The sequence below is a fragment of the Lissotriton helveticus genome, chromosome 7 (assembly GCF_964261635.1).
Source record: "Lissotriton helveticus chromosome 7, aLisHel1.1, whole genome shotgun sequence".
NCBI classification, from domain to species: Eukaryota; Metazoa; Chordata; class Amphibia; order Caudata; family Salamandridae; genus Lissotriton; species Lissotriton helveticus.
In genome coordinates this window covers 455,690,897-455,707,705 of record NC_136068.1, presented here as the reverse complement: position 1 = coordinate 455,707,705, position 16,809 = coordinate 455,690,897, and the positions used below count along the sequence as shown (strand labels likewise).

Sequence of the window (16,809 nt, the reverse complement as noted above, 5' to 3'; positions counted from 1 at the left end):
CCAATGAATGTCCATACCACAAGAGAGGTCCTAGGCGAATCCGGACTGGCATGGCAGACGAAACCACTAAAATATCTAGGACTCCACTTTGGAAGAGACCTCACATCAACGCTACAACACAACGAGGACCTTACACTGAAAAAAATAAAAGAAAGGCTGGAACTATGGTCGCCAAAATACATAAGTTGGTGGGGAAGAATTGAAACCATCAAAATGATGATAACCCCAGCGATAAACTACACGCTAACAATGCTACCACTCCCAATGACAGAGACATTCCACAAAAAATTAGACCAAATCATAAACATCTTCCTATGGAAAAACAAAAAACCAAGGATAAGCCTACAAAAACTAAGACTGACAAGGGACCTTGGAGGCCTCAACCTGGCGAACTTCAAAACATACCAAACGGCATGCCTGGCGAGACAGGGTATTGCCTGGATAGACGACACACAAACATACAAACCAGTATGGCTAGAGGTTGAACAAGACATCCTGGGAGGGCTCAAGCCAATAGCCCTTCTAACAGCAAACAGGCACCCACTAAAGTCTAACGTCATACTGAAACACACAAGGGAAGCACTGATGAAAGTAGACAGACGCATGGCGCAGAAGCTGAAAGGCACAGCATGGGAGTCTATCTGGTTCAACACAAAAGTAACCTATCATGGAGCGACATTGCACAACGACATATGGATCGAGAAAGGCATCAGCCTCCCTAACCAGACGGAAACCAAGCAAGGACCGCTGACGTTCCAGAACCTACAGCAGCTACACGACCTCCCAAACCAAGAGCTCTACAACTTCCTAAAGATCAAGACAGCCATAACGAAAGCGAACTTACACAGAGGGGAGCCAGGCATCATCAAGTACCTGCAACTCCTCAACTCAGCAGGTCACCAAACTGCAAAGATCTACAAGCTCCTAAGCCCCTCCACGCTGGCGCAGAACAAGAAAGCCACCAACGCATGGGAGACGCTCCTGGGCAGGCAACTGAATGAAATAGAACGGGCAAAAATGTGGAGCTCAGCGACAACAAACAAAGTCACCCCACAACTAGCGCAAACAAAGTATTGGCTACTCCACAAGGCCTACTGGACACCATCCAAGCTCCACAAGGTCGGCATCGCAGAATCAGGCAACTGCTGGAACTGCCAGAAAGAAGAGGGCACCCTCGAACACCTCATCTTCACCTGTGTGAAAGTCAAGAGGTTCTGGACACAGATCAACACCTTCATAAACGATATGCTCAAAACCGACCTAACAATCAGCTTCGTAAGCCTGGCGACAGAACACCTAACCGCGAACCTAAAAAGTAGAGAAGAGAGAGAACTCCTAGACCTACTCCTCACAGCAGCCCTTAAAATAATCCTGACGAACTGGAAGAACACAGCCAAAGCAAACTTTAAAACATGGATTAATTGGGTCACTTTCCTGAGAGGGGCAGACAACATCACAGGCAACTTCTCGAAAGAACACAACGCCAAACTACACATGTGGGGCCCACTCGATGACCACCTGAGGAAACCCCAGTAAGACCCCCCCCTCTCTCTCTCTCTCCCCCTCTTTCTCTTCCTTCCCTCCTTGTAACTGAGGGAAAACAAACGAAAAGAGCGCGCATCCACAAATGGACTGTAGATATAGAAAAAAACGCTAATGTACACTCCACCTATATATATATTTTTGTATGTTTTTTGTATATTCGTGCTGATGCCAATAAAAGTTTTTAAATTATAAAAAAAAAGAGAGGTGGTTAAGAGGCTTTGCTCCAGGTGAGGCACAATACAAATTGGACAAGCTAGAACAAGGAAAGTTATTGAATAAGATGCAAGCAAATAAGAGTGACAAAAAAGCCATCCACTGATAAGCAGTGGGTGGGCTGTGAGCCCCTGTAGGCTCTCGATAAGCCCACAGTAGGTCTTTTGCAAACGGACAGCTTGAGCAGTCTGGTAGGCTCGCCTTAACCCCTTCCGCGCTCAGCTCAGCTCGTCATGAGTGACGACGCTCGTACGCTCATGACGAGCTGAGCTCGTCATGTAACGCGTTTTTTAAAAAAACGCAGCGCACAGCGGGAAAACCGCTAGCGCGCATGCGGTTAAAAATATACAGCAAAGGAGCAGGAGGGAGGGACAAACAGTGAGGAGAGGGTGAAACAGAGAAAAATAATCCAAGGGCAGAGAAAGAACACCTTCAACTGGAGTATAATACTGGGAGGAAGAGACAGAAGACATCAGAGGGGAAAAAGATTTTTAAAATAGTTTGCTACCATAAGAAAAGGCTTGAGGGGATCCACCTGCCCCCACAAAACATGTTAAAGAAAGAAAATAAGGCAGTGGAAGGAGAAGGGCACGGAAAGAAGAGAGAAGCAGTAAGAGGAACTGGGAGAACATTTAGGTGAGAGGGTTAGGGATATCTTCAACCCCCCTCCCCCACCCTGAGGAGGGAAAGGAGAGGAAACTGCGAATCATGGTGCAGTGGCCATAGGAGAGGAACAGAAACAAAGGAGATTATTAGGAATTCTGGGAACAGTTAGAAAACACACTTGAAAAAGATAATAAAAAAAATTCTATGGAGTAGTTTTAACAAATGATCAATGATATTTAGCTTGAAAACGTTGCTTAAACAGTGTAGGTGAAAGGGTGTCTCTCACGTAGTATTATATGATTTTGTTTTTATCAGAGATCTCAAATAACACCAGATCAGCACCCTGTTGAGTTCCCAGAACACATGTAGACATGTATTCCTCTTACAGGAGCGACAACCCCCTGGAATGGTGCTTTGAGGTAGAAGGTCAGCTGCCTGCTCTGTGCATACAACCTAATCCTCTTGTCAATACTTACAGAAACTGAAAACGTCTGTAAATTAAACTGCTAGGTATTCCGTGTACTAAGACCAACGTTATGTATCCCCTTCTCTTTGCAAAATACATGTCCCTCTTGTCCCCAGGCAAACACGGGCTACAGAAACAGAAGAAAGATTGTGAATATTGTTGGCAGAGGAGATTTAAACTGAGACCAAATTATGGCCTACCAAAAAGGAAGAAGCAACAATACCAGGTTAAAATGCATACAAAAATGTGTAAACACTCGCCTATTAATAGGAATTTGGGAATTATATTCAAGGTTCCAGGCAAAAAAAACATCCAGGCCATTATGGGCTATATGTACGGAGCATTTTTGCCATCGCAAAGAGCCCAAATCGCAAAATCAGGCCGTTTGCAATGGCAAAAATGCTTTATCTAATTTACAAACACCCAAATTGTGATTCTACAGAATCGCAGTTTGGTATAGAAATTAATATTTGGAAGGGGTGGGTTTAGGGTGTCCCTTCCAAATAGCGATTTCCAGTGTTATGTATCAAGGTTTTGCGACCGAAATGCGGTTGCTAAACCTTGATATTTTGGTCCAGATGTACGAAGCTTTTTTCAGTTCGTAAATTGCCTGATTTGCAAAATCAGACCGTTTGCAACCTAAAAAACAACATATTTAAATGTACAAAACCCTATTTGCGATTCGGTAAGCTATTACCCAATTGCAAATTGGGTATGCGAGTCAATATTAGGAAGGGGCATGCCTGGGGCGTCCCGTCCTAGTAATGAGTCGCAGGGGCATGTATGAATGTTTTGCGACTGGTATACGATTGCAAAACATTCATAATTCACCGACTTTGTGAAGGAGATGGTAACCCGTTCGCAACTGGGAAGGGGTCCCCAAGGGACACCTTCCCCTTTGTGAATGTGGGCGCCAATATTTTTAAGAGCAGGCAGTGGTCCCATAGAATGCTGCTTGTTCTTAAAAAATGAAAAAAAATCCCATTTTCCGTTAAATGAAAAGGGTTGCATTTTAATTTTATTTAAACCTGTCTTAAATGGCAATCGCAGACATGGTGGTCTTCTGACCTTAGTAGGTCACCATCACTGTGATATCAGGTATTTCTAATGGGTTGCAAACTGTGAACTCCCTTATTAATATTCATGAGGTAGGGCGATTTGCGACCCACCAAGATTCGCAAGTATGAAACAGAAAGTTTCATGCATAAGGAATAGCGTTCAGATAGAATCTTGTTCACTAGCCAATCAATTAAGTGTCTTTGCATTTTTAACAGTGAATGTGATCTTGTCATGAGTAGAACTACAAACAATAAAGTGAGATGACAGACTTATATTTGTTTTATCACATGCAAACATTGGGGCCAGTTCTCGTGCAAAACAGACTATGCTGTCTACGTACTACAGTGCCTCCGTGGTCTGAAGTACGTGGGTAGCACTATCCTTCCTGACCACCAACGGGTGCTACAGCACCTACGAACCATCAAACATGGGGATAAATCTTACCCCGTGGCTCGTCATTTCGAGCAATACCACACCAAAGATGCTGAAAGTCTTTTTTATTTTGTAATTGATGCTGTCCCTCTGAGTGTGAGGGGCGGTTACCGTGAAAAGAGATTACGAAGACTTGAATCCAGTTACATCATAAAACTCAACACCAAAACCCCGGAAGGTCTTAATAAAGAAGAAGACCTACACACACATTTATAGTTTCCTCCTGTACTTTAGCTGTTTGTTTGAACTTTTTTCAGGATTGCACAAGCATTTTAGGCAGATATTGTAGTATGTAAGAAATTTATTTTTAAGGCAGACTATGTTTACATGCAGGAGTATAAAATTGTCTTGATTCAAGCAATTTTGGATTAGACCACTTGGGCAATATTGTGGGTATCGTAATATCTGAAATGTTGTTGATCGATGCCAAATGACTTTATACCTGCCGCACTAGATATTAAGCTTTATAGAGTGCATAGAATTGAATGAGCATATTATTGAATGTGCTATAAATGATTTACTCAGGTTGTGAGTTGGCCCACTAGGGCAGAATTTCTATTACGCGTACATCATGTGAAGTGTATTATTCACTTTAGAAGAAATACGAGTAATACAAATGTGGTATTTGGCGCAGTTATCGTATATTTTGTACATGAGGTGGGTTTGATGAAACATTGAAAATAACGCAAGTTATATCCCACATTACTACAAATTTTGCAAACAATGTATGCATGTGATAAAAAATACTACGATTCTGTCATCTCACTTTATTGTTTGTAGTTCTACACGTGACAAGATCACATTCACGGTTAAAAATGCAGAGAAACTTTATTGATTTGCTAGTGAACAAGTGTACCCCTCCCCCCAAGCGCCTTGAGACCCTCCCGGGTGAGTAGTGCACTATACAAATGGCATGATTGATTGATTGATTGATTAATTGATTGAACAAGCCTGTGGGACAGGCGAAACACGTCTAGCATTACCAGCTGACATTAAATTACTTTGCGCGCAGACTCGGTGTCAGCTTTTCTGTTTTGGAAGTGTGACAAATATATATATATATGTGTATATGTGTGTGTGTGTGTGTGTGTGCGTGCGTGTGTGTGTGTGTGTGTGTGTGTGTATATAATTCCCTGGAGAGAAGTAGGTTACTGTACCAGAGGCAGCTTTGATGAAAGTGTGACTACAAGCCCCTCTACCCCTGGCTTTGACCATGATGTAATAATATAGCATCTACAGAAACACGGATTAATCACTAGAACCGTATGGATACAGTGTGCATTAGGTGTGCATGGTTTGCGTCTGTATTACACTATTCACTAGGACTGGTACACACTGGGTTGGACCCTGTGGAGTCCTGATGAAGAGCTATTAGGAGAACAGCTCGAAACATGTTGACAAAAACACAATACTCAGACAACCAGACTCATTAAGGTCAGGTTTCTTCTCAGTAAACAATCCCTGATTTTTTTTTTTTTTTTTTTTTTATTTCAAAATTTTTTTATTGAAATGAATAAGGTAAGTTTTGCATATACATGGTATACATTAGTGCCCGGTGGTGGCCAGAGCACGAGAGAGAGAAAGAAGAGAGAGAAAAGAGAGAGGAGAGGGGGGGGGGGGGGGCGCTATCGTTTTAGGTATTCGTCTAGAGCTGCCCACATGTTCTCTTTGGCTGTATGGTTCGCTGCCTTGTGTTTGGCAGTGATGTTGTCTGCTGCTCGGAGGAATGTTACCCAGTTGAACCAGCGCTTGAAGGTGGCTTTGCTGGCGGACTTCCAGTACTGCAGAATATTTTTGACCGCTGCCGTTAGGAGCATGTCAACCAAATCTCGCATTTCTTTGGATTCGAGTTGTGGCTCTAGGAAGCCGGTGACTATCCCTGCAAGCCCTCTTTGCATCTGGCAGCCAGTGATCGAGTCTATTAGGTCGTATACTTTTCCCCAGAACGCTTTGATTTTAGGACATTCGTATAGCATGTGGGCCAGGTCTCCCCTTGCTGTGTGGCAGTTCCAGCACTCGCTGTTGTCGGTGGCCCCTACTCTCTCTAGTTTCGCCGGTGTCCAGTGTAGTCTGTGTAGTACCCAGAATTTTGTTTGTGCTAGCTGTGGTGTGATCTTGTTTTTGGACGCCGATGTCCATAATTTGGCCTTCTCTTCTTCACTCAGTGGTCTGCGGATGGTTCCCTCCCAGAACGCTATCGTTTTGTCATTAAGGGTGGTGGTGCGTGGTGTGATTATTTTGTAGATCTGCGCTGTTTGGTGGCCTGTTGCGTTGAGGTTCTGTGCGTGCTGTATGATGGTTGGTTTGTTTTTGGAAAGGTTTGCCTTGGTGATGGCTGCTTTGATTCTTAGGAACTCGTAGAATTCCTTGTCTGGCAGGCCCGTTGTGTGTTGGATCATCTTGTAGGTGAGTGGGTTGTTCCCTGTCTCTAGTTGCGCCGGTGTGGTTATGCCTCTGCTTAGCCATTCTTTGCTGCCTAGCGTTTTCCCTTTGTATGTGATCTTGGAGTTGTACCATAATGACTCCCATTTGGAGTTCCTGATGCTTACTTCTAGTTCTTTATCTAATCTTAGTAGGGCTATTTTCGTGTTCCGTATTATTGAGTTTTTGGCTTCTGGATGTTTGTTTGCCGTGAGGGCCATTATTGGGTCAGCTCCACCTAGAATGCTCCTCTCTAGCTCGAGCCATACTGGCACATAATCTGGTGTTGGCGCTAACCAGTGTAGCCCTTGTTTGGCCAGACATGCTGACTGGAAGACCTTGTAGTTTGTGAGGTTCAACCCCCCTTGTTCTTTTTTCAGCCTGAGTTTTGCTAGACTTATTCTAGGTTTTTTTCCCCCCCATAGGAACAGGTTAATGGCTTTGTCAATTTGTTTGTGGAAGTCTGTCGTTAGTGATAGCGGTAGCATGGACAGGGGGTAGTTGAGCATTGGGGTGATCATCATCTTAACCGTCTCTACTCTCCCCCACCAGCTTACGAATTTGGGTCCCCAAGTGTCTAGTTTCAATTTGATCTTTTTCAGCATTGCTTCCTCATTATGCTCTAGTGTCGATCTGAGGTCTTTCCCAAAGAGGAGCCCCAGATATTTTAGGGGTTTAGTTTGCCACGCCAGGCCTGAATTGCCTAGTACTGCTCTGGTGGTGTGGCAATTCATGGGTTTGCATTCTGACTTGTCCTTGTTGAGTTTATACCCTGAGACGCTTGCATATTCCTCTATTGTTTGTACCAGTGCCCCGATTGATTCCCGTGGGTTGTTTGTGGTGATGAGTATGTCGTCCGCATAGGCTGCGAGTTTGAAGGCCTGACCCTCCACTTCCACACCTGTGATCTTCGTGTTCGTCCTGATCATGTGGAGAAGGGGTTCGATTGCCAGAAGGAATAGTCCTGGCGACAGGGGGCAGCCTTGCCTTGTCCCTCTGCTTAGGGTGAATGATTCCGATGCAGCTGCGTTCACTACCACGCGGGCTCGGGGGTTTTTGTATAAGGACATTATCATTCCCCTGTATTTGTCTCCAAACCCGAATTTGCGCATGCATTCATTTAGGAATGGCCATGAGACTCTGTCGAAGGCTTTTTCTGCGTCTAGTGCAATCATCACTGCCTTCTCTGTACTATTTGCCGTGCGGTTTATTAGGTGGCAGAGCAGTCTCGTGTTGTCCTGCGAGAGCCTATTCCTCAGGTATCCCACTTGTGTTTTGTCTATGAGGGTGGGTAGGTATGCGTTTATTCTGGCTGCCATGACTTTCGCATATATTTTACAGTCAACGTTAATTAGGGATATCGGCCTGTAGTTTTGCGGGAATTGTGGGTCCTTCCCTTCTTTGGGGATGACAATGATGTTTGCCTCTGCCATTGAGTCTGTCATCCTTCCTTTCTCGGCGCACCCTCGGAATACTCTCACTAGTATATCACTAAGCTGCTTTTGGAACTTTTTGTAGAAGGTCACAAAAAGTTCCAAAAGCAGCTTAGTGATATACTAGTGAGAGTATTCCGAGGGTGCGCCGAGACAACAATCCCTGATTTTTAACCATTCCAACTAGGGGTGGGAATAAAAGAGTGGCCAACTAGTTAGGTATTCTTTTAAAAAATCATTTTCTTTCCCTTTCCACGCCACATCACTGCACTACAGATAGTCTACAATAAAAAGTGCTCCTACGTAATTCGCAAGTTGCAGCACGCCCCAATCCATAGAGGATTGAGAGGAGCCCCAATGATGAAGCATGCCACCTAGGGGCAACTCTGGTGGGTGAGGGGTCTCTAGAAAAAAAGTATTTTTCTAGACTAGGGATTACAACAAAGTCTTGCTGTATCCTATCTAATTCTCTAAGGACAGGTTTTCTTCGAAATACTCAATTTTTGTCTAACGACGTAACTGTCAGGAGGATAAACCTAGCCTCTACCTCTGCCTCCCTTGATCCTTTGGTAACTTCAAACTGAGGACGTCCGGTGTGGAGCTTAAAGATCTTGTCACCTGGCAGTAAAAGGCTTGGTTGCCATTTTTACTTTTCCATGATTTGGGTATTTCATGAAACAGTTTGGATTTTCTTCACGTGAAATATTAATCTATACCAGTAAAGTGCAGTGCCCAAGTCCACCGAAATAGATCCAACATAGCATGGCTAAGGTGACACTTATCCTTGCAGGAGTTAGAGAAACCAGTCACCCAGACCCCCTGGCCACTAAAGGAGGACTCTAGAGACCAGAATCTAGGGCCATCAGTGTGAGTTTCCTGTAATTTTATGCACAAATTGTGCACCCTGAAAAAACTGCAATAGGTGGTGCATCTACCGGGTGCACAAACGGTACATCACCCCGAATCTTGGTCTTTAAAAGGGGACATTAAGCTAATTGACCATTTTCCCCAGTTCGCACAAAGTGGGTTCTAGCAATTTGCCCACACACTTTGCACCCAGTTTGCACTGGTGCAAACTACCAGGATGATCACCAGCGAGGAGCACACTTAACACAAAGCAAGAATCTTGATTCCAGTGCAAACAGTACTCCTGGAATTGGGATTTGCAGACTTCGGGGCTTATTTACAAGCCCCTTGTGCCGCCGCTCTATCACTTTTAATATGGAAAAAAAAAGTGCTGCACCAGCAGCGCAAGGGGCTTCTAAATAAGCCCCTTCATATTTGCACGGCTCTCATAATAAGCTGGGACCCTGCCTTCCTAGCTAGCTACCAGGATGGAATGTTAGTGGCCAGTTGGCCCTTGATCTGAGAATTGGTGTGTTTTAAATATTTCAGTAGTTTGGCAATGTTATGTTATGTTATGTTAAGGTGATTTATTGTGCGCACAGATACTCCAGCCAAGGAGCGTCCCGGCGCAAGGACAAGGCAAAACACAACACAACAGAGAATAAAGACAGAGCCACTAAAACAGGAAAGTTTTTATCGCCCTCCGAAAAGTCAAAAGGTCCTCCATCAAACGAATTTCAACAGGGAGGGAGTTCCATGCTGATGCAGCCACGACCCTGAAAGAACGGCCTCCCATACGGCTGAGCCTGAATCTGGGGACCACTGCAAGGGCCAAACCCTGGGAACGGAGACTGCGGGTGGGGACATAAAAGGAAAGGCAGCTCGACAAAATTTCCGGGCCGATACCTCTCAGAATCTTAAAAGCAAGACACAAGATCTTAAAGAGAATGCGCTTCCTAACCGGAAGCCAATGTAAAGAGCGAAGGACACCTGCCACAGAACTAAATCTGGGCAGGCCAACAATCGCTCTCGCCGCGGCATTCTGAACCCGTTGCAAACGGGTTAGTTCGGCCTGGTTAGCCCCAGCCAGGAGAGAACTGGCATAATCCAGGCGAGAGATGACAGTAGCCTGGATCACCAGTTGCCTGGTTGGGGCATCAAAGAACTTGAGTACTGGTCTCAAGCCCCTTAGAAGTCCAAAACAACAGGCCGCAGTCTTTTGTGTGTGCCCTACAAAGGAGAGGCCGGCATCCAACCATACCCCGAGATTTTTCACCTCCGACACCGGGGTCGGAGTAGGTCCCAGCTCTGAAGGCCACCATTGGTCGCCCCACAGCTCCACTCCCTTACCGACGACCATCACCTCCGTCTTTGTGGCATTAAGCTGAAGGCAATTGCCTGTCAGCCAACTAGCCACCGCCTTCAGTCCAGACTGAAACCTGGGGGCCGCAATGGCTTCAATAATCAGTATGGGGTAAAGGCTTAGTTACATCCTTCACTAGCTGGAGTAGGGGCAGGGTTGAATACTTCCCCTGTTCATCTGCGATAGCACAAAACAATTTGAGGATAAGAAAGAGCAAGAGTGGAGTGGAGTGAAGTGGAGTAGAGTAGAGTGCAGTGCAATGAAGTGCAGTGCAGTGGACTGGATAGATTTGATCAGAAGGGACACGAGAAAGAAAGGAACAGAGCTAAGGAGAACTTGGTGAGAGAAGGGGGAGACATGGTGAGAAAGAAAGGGAGAGAGACAAAGAGAGGAAGAAAAAGACAGGAATGGAGGAGGGGTGAAGAGACTGGAAAGAGAGAAAAAAGGAGAGAGGGAGGGAGAAAAGCGCAAAACGAGGAAGTGAGAGACAGAGGAAGTGGGAGAAAGGGTAAACGAGAGAAAGATGCGGGGTAGGGGAGAGAGGGAGAGGGGGAATAATTTAACAAGATGGGTAGAAAGAGAGGAAGTGGGGGCGCTGCTAAAGAGAGCGTGATTGATGGGAAGTGAGAGAGAGGTGGGAGAAGGAGGCAGCTCCGAGGCAGAGAAAGTAGTGAGAAGAACATGGCTACGGATAGAGAAATGGTGATGGAGGTGTGGGCGAGAGAAAGGGGCGGGCCCAATGGGCGACAGGCTGAGGATGGTGCAGGAGACGGCGGAGAGAGAAGGAGAGGGAAAATATAACACAAAAGAAGGAACGGAGAGGGAGTCAGAAAGAGCGGAGTGGAGGAGAAAGATGTTGGATAGAGAGACAAATAAAGGATGAGAGAGGGATGGTGGAAAGGGAGAGAGAGAAACTGGGGTATTGAGGTGGGGATGGAAGGGTGGATGGAAGGATGGATGGGTGAGTGGATGGAAGGATGGATGGATGGGTGGGTGGGTGGATGGATGGATGGATGGGTGGGAGGGTGGATGGATGGGTGGATGGGTGGGTGGGTGGATGGATGGATGGATGGATGGGTGGATGGGTGGATGGATGGATGGATGGATAAGTGAAATGGTGGGTTGATGGATGGATTCTGTTCTGGAGCCAGAGGCTGAAATATAAGGAATGAGTGGAAATGGAAAATGAGAGGAAGGTGGGGTGGGGTGAGGCGAAGCTCTGCAGCACACAGAGACTCCCGAGGGGAAAAGATGCATCAAAGATAAACGGCATCCGCCGAAGAAAACGGAAATGTGAGAAGGATAAAAGGAATGAGGAATGAGGCCGCGTGCAGCAGCAGATGCCGACGCACCAAGGCGGGCTCAGGCGGCTGCCCCAGCTGCAGGAGCGCCTCATAAATGAACAATAAATAACAACAGAGGCGCTGGCAGGGAGACGGCACCGCCGACGGACAGAGCGGCACTAACACACCCACGCACAGCAATACCGGCGCGCAACGCCTCCCAGACACGGCAGCGCACACACACCCAAAGCCACAAGAGACACGCCACAAAAACAGCGTCACGTGCGTAAAACACTGCGCAGCTCACCAGCAGCCTCCCTGGTACAAAGAGAGAGCCACACAACACTGAGACAGGCGCACCAACACACAACGTAACTGTCAGTGGCAAAGCGTTCCCGCACACAGCAATACTCAGCAATGTAGACACCCTACCACGCAGCAGTACTGCCATGCGGCGCTACACAACACACAAAGGATGACAGACACGCCAACACACCAACAAACTCTTTGGTGCACATAGAGAGACACACCACAAACATACCATCACAGAAACACGTGCTCACAGAGCTACACTTGAATGATACACAATGTCCCTGAAACCAAAACTTACAACTCCTCATTAGTACAAAGAGACCTTCACACAACACTCACACAGGTGCACCAACACACAAGATAACTGACACAATGCACACACACACAGCATTACTGCGCAACACGAACACACTAACACAACAGTACAGCTATACGGAGCTACATAACCTCATGGGTGCATATAGAGAGCATTACACCAAGCACAGCCCTCTGATACATGTACACACAGCGTCACACGCGCACCAGCACATCTACACCATCACTAGTACAGAGTCACACAAACAACTTTAAAGACACTCACATGAAATACACAAACATGATTGACCGTTACACAAAGCACACACTGCATTATTGAGCTTCGTTTCGTTTATTGTTTAATTAATAAAAGCCATAGCAACATGCAGGCAAAAAACAATAGAATGCAACAATGACGATAAAATCGCGTGGCTTGACGACACATTACAAGATTACCTCCAAAAGGCACTGTGTATATGTTTACAGCATTATTGATTAACACTGACCCACAAACAAAACAGCTGTACTGCCACACTGAACTACACAACATGCAAAGCATCAAGGTCTCGCCACGTACAGACACACACACCCCGCACACAATGCATCACGTACACATGCAGACACACACGGCTGCACACGGCCAAAAGTACCGCTGACGCAGACCTCCCAGTGCACGATATCACTGGTACTAAAGCGGCAATGCACTCAGCACAACACGTGCTCAGTGTCTCTGACACAACAATACACTCACAGTGTCAAGGGTACACACACGTGTAGCTGCACAGCTTAATTGTCTCACGCTACTGAGCACACAAAGCGTCACTGTTACGCCAACACACTCACAGAGACACTGGTACCCTACATAGACATACACACAACGCAAAGTAACACAGACAAGCCACCATACCTGTGGCGTCACTCATTCACACATAGAACAACCAACACACGGATTGACTGACAGAGAAGACGGAGAGATACACAACACTAAAAGTGCCACTGGCAAAGGCATACGCCACTGATACAGAAAACCGATATCACAACATAGCTGTCAGACAGAGCCACACACTGCTTCATTTGCACATCCAATGAGAGAGAGAGAACACAAAACCCTTCACTGATACAGACACACCCAGATAACATCACTGACAAAGAAACGCGTACACACTCTCCTCACTAATACACAGAACAGTGCAATACACCTACACAAGTGTCACGGACACACCTACAGACAGCATCTCATACACCAACACACGTCATTGACACACAGTTACACAACACAGTGCTACTGAAACCGATATAACAATATGCTTCCAGCGTAACTGACAGTAACACACAATAACAGAACTCGGTGGTATTATACTGAGCAGTAACACAGGCGCAGCAACACCGACAAAGACACACAACACAGTACATTACACACGCCCACACAGTTACAGAACAGGACACAACAGAACAGCCTCTTTGATACAAACACACCTGCACACCCACTGTATCGCTGACAGTGACACAAACTGCACACAGAGCAGAACCGAGGAAAACAAGCACACTAACAAATCCTCAAGTGACACAAGGCACAAAACACCAGCTGCATCTCTGACGGTAACGCAGTCGCCATTCATACTTATTTCCTGACAGCAACAGACACACCAAAGTATCACAGACTGCAACACTAACAAAACACGCACGGCATTCCTATCATTAACACGCACGCACAGTAACAGACATGCTAGCGCACATACATTGCTGCGAAGACACAGACTCACACATAGACAGCAACAAGCCAAATGCTTTACTGCCAGCGCTAGGAACTCGGGCACAATTTAAAAACCCATTCACAGCATGACTGAATAGCACAGACATTCGTCAACACACACGCGGCACCTTTGGCAGGAACAGCAACACACTCAGGCACGCTTGTGCACACAAAGCAACAGAAGCAGCCACAACCCCAACCCCACAATACACCTCCTCACATACATCACTGCTAATCGCACAGGAGTATTTCCTACACCAACGCACACATACAGTAGCAATCAGTACAACACCATTAAGATTACTAGCCACACTTACATGCTTATGTGCATACCAGCACCTCCACAGCATCATTGACAGTGACACACACACCAGCACCCGAAGCACCTCAAATAGAGAGACACGGGCAGCAACGCACGTCCGCCCTAACATAAACTCGCAATAAAACATGTCATGGCAGAAGAAAACATGGCTACACGTGCTGACACGCTTGAGTGGATAAGGAGGCAGGCACTGGAAGGCACACGTGTGCATGAGGCTGCGCGCACACGCGTCCCTTGGACTGCACTCACATGGCAACCACACACAGCCTCACGCAGACATAGTAATAACAACCGCATAGAAGCGCGCACATTCAAGTGTGTGGTATGACAGGTGCACAGTGAGTGAAACTGTAATCCTAATTTCAGTCGCAGTTGACAATAAAAAAAAAAAACTATCACTATCCCACTCGAAGCAAAAAGAGAATTCCCCAGTGACGCGCAATCCGCTCCAACAACACAATCGCATCTTGGAGTCCACCCCGCGCCCAGAGCCGGAGTAAAGCCTTCACTCCGCCAGAAAGGTAGAGTTCCCTCAGCCCCTACACGCCCAGACGCAGAGTAAGCGAGAGGACGAATTACTCCCGCGGCGGCGAACATTACAAACCGCGCGACTCGTGTGTTTGTGTCATGAAAGAGCGGCACCGGCGCGTCTGAGGCCCCTCTACTGACGCCTGTTTATTAGTTATCATTATTGCTCAAAGTGCCATGTTTTGGACGCACCTTTGGCGCAGGTGTCCCTGGCACCCAATGCTCAGCTGAGGTGGCGCCTTGCATGCCGCCACCATGTGCCAGCAGGGCTCGCCGCACCTCAGTACACCCCCGTCACACACCCCGTCCCGCCCGTCACGTCCCCACATGCACCCACTGATGCGACGGCACAAGTAGCTTTACCCACGCTGCACGCCGCGACACTAGTGGGTAACCCTCACGTGGCAGCACCCAAGTAAATTAACCTCTATTAGGGACGTTGGGTTATATTTTGGGGGGAGGGGGCGGCAAGGCACGGGGTACTTATTGGATCAGCGAAGGTGTAAAATACTGATTTATTTGTCCGTTCCGACCGCTTACCTCGTTTCCTCGTCGCCAAATGTCTATATCCCACGTCTTCTGCAAGGCGCCAGCCCCTTCGAGCTCAGGGTATGTCTGGACCCCTCCCGCCCCCTAAACAGCACAGGTGTCCCCCTTTCTCTGCCCGTGGCTCGACTGTAGCAAGACGACTGCAGGGGCGAGGGCTGCACAGGACTAGGACACTGAAAAGCACGCTGTCAGCAACCACGAGAAAAGTGCCAGATGATTACACGGGGAGACCCTTTCCTTATCTCTGAGAGGCTGGCTGGGAGTCACTGTGGATCCCCCTCGCTCCTTCCCTCCCTCCCTCCCTAACTCCTTTCCTCCCTCCCTCTCTGTTCACTCACTCCGGCTCTGGCCTCCCCACCCATCGACACCAATCCGTAGCCCACCCCTATCCCTGCCATCGAAAGATGCCCTGGGTGTCACATGGCAACAGAGGCGCAGCAGAATGGACCCCAACCCCCCACGCCCCGCTCCACTCCGTCCCCGGCTAAGGAGAGAAGGCGATCAATATACAGTAGGATTCAGGGAAAGACATCTCGAGGCTGAGAGGGGGAGGAACCTGCTCCGAGCGGCGGAGGATGGAGGGAGGCAGCTCCCCGTGAAGCCCAGAGCCCCGGACCGCCATCCGGGGATGCTGCAGCGGCCGTACTGTTCCAGAACTGGGGGCCCACACAGGCTGAACTGTGCACCCCGCCCCTTGCCTGCAGCACCCCGACATTCCATTACCAAGACGCACTAACTCTATCAATGCATTTCCAGCCTGGACACATACCGAAGAGCACCCCTGATCTACAGTACTGAGACCAGTCCGTGCTCTTAGGTGAACCCCAAGCCTGACCTGAAGAACCAGTGGCTAATGCAGTACAGGGAAACACACAGCTCTACCAGTGCACCTCCTCCCCCGAAGCTTGCACCAACCTCTTCTAGTTCATCACTGAGACCCAAGCCCTACCCCGAAGCTTGCACCAACCTCTTCTAGTTCATCACTGAGACCCAAGCCCTACCCCGAAGCTTGCACCAACCTCTTCTAGAGCATCACTGATACCCTAAACCCTCCCCCAAAGCTTGCATCAACCTCTTCTAGTTCATCACTGAGACCTAAGCCCTCCCCTGAAGCTTGGACCAACCTCTTGTAGCACATCACTGAGACACCGAGCCATCCCCTGAAGCTTGCACCAACCTCTTCTAGCTCACCACTGAGACCTAAGCCCTCCCCCGAAGCTTGCACCAACCTCTTCTAGAGCATCACTGACACCCTAAGCCCTCCCCCGAAGCTTGCACCAACCTCTTCGGGGAACGTAGTTTACGACGCAACTTTTAGCACGCAGTGCTATTACAACGCGGTCTTTAAATCACATTCTATTACAACGCATGACTCTGGGGGGCG

At 47.4% G+C, this 16,809-nt stretch overlaps 1 protein-coding gene across 1 annotated transcript in view; it reads right to left on the bottom strand.

The window, feature by feature from the left end:
• Window positions 1-15,655, bottom strand: part of PRRT2 (proline rich transmembrane protein 2) — a 351,193-nt gene extending 335,538 nt beyond the window's left edge. Inside the window, exon 1 of the mRNA XM_078652403.1 lies at window positions 15,417-15,655. The gene's annotated coding sequence lies outside the window, so the exon portion shown is untranslated. The remainder of the gene's footprint in view (window positions 1-15,416) is intronic.
• Between the last annotated feature and the right edge of the window lie 1,154 nt (window positions 15,656-16,809).